General features: G+C 65.0%; 1 protein-coding gene across 1 annotated transcript in view; it reads left to right on the top strand.

The window, feature by feature from the left end:
* Positions 1-214, top strand: part of FIBCD1 (fibrinogen C domain containing 1) — a gene marked incomplete at both ends in the record, with an annotated part of 9424 nt that overhangs the window by 1424 nt on the left and 7786 nt on the right. The window lies entirely within an intron of this gene.

The raw sequence follows: 214 nt of genomic DNA, 5'->3' as shown, positions 1-214 counted from the left end.
ACCCCTGGCAGGGAGTGTGGCTGTCCGCAGGCGCTTGGACAGCTGTGGGAGCAGGCAGAGCATCCTCACAGCGGGGCAGTCAAGGGGCTGGGGCATGGAATGGGTTTAACCACAATTTCTTGTCCCTTCATGTGTCCCCCTGCCCACAGCTGCTCTCGGAAAGCCAGACCAACATGGCTCGGCTGGGGGGGTCCCCCCCCGATGTGCCCGGGCC

This window comes from Buceros rhinoceros, unplaced genomic scaffold (genome assembly GCF_000710305.1).
Source record: "Buceros rhinoceros silvestris isolate BGI_N320 unplaced genomic scaffold, ASM71030v1 scaffold32426, whole genome shotgun sequence".
NCBI classification, from domain to species: Eukaryota; Metazoa; Chordata; class Aves; order Bucerotiformes; family Bucerotidae; genus Buceros; species Buceros rhinoceros.
This window is presented reverse-complemented; position numbering and strand designations above follow the sequence as displayed.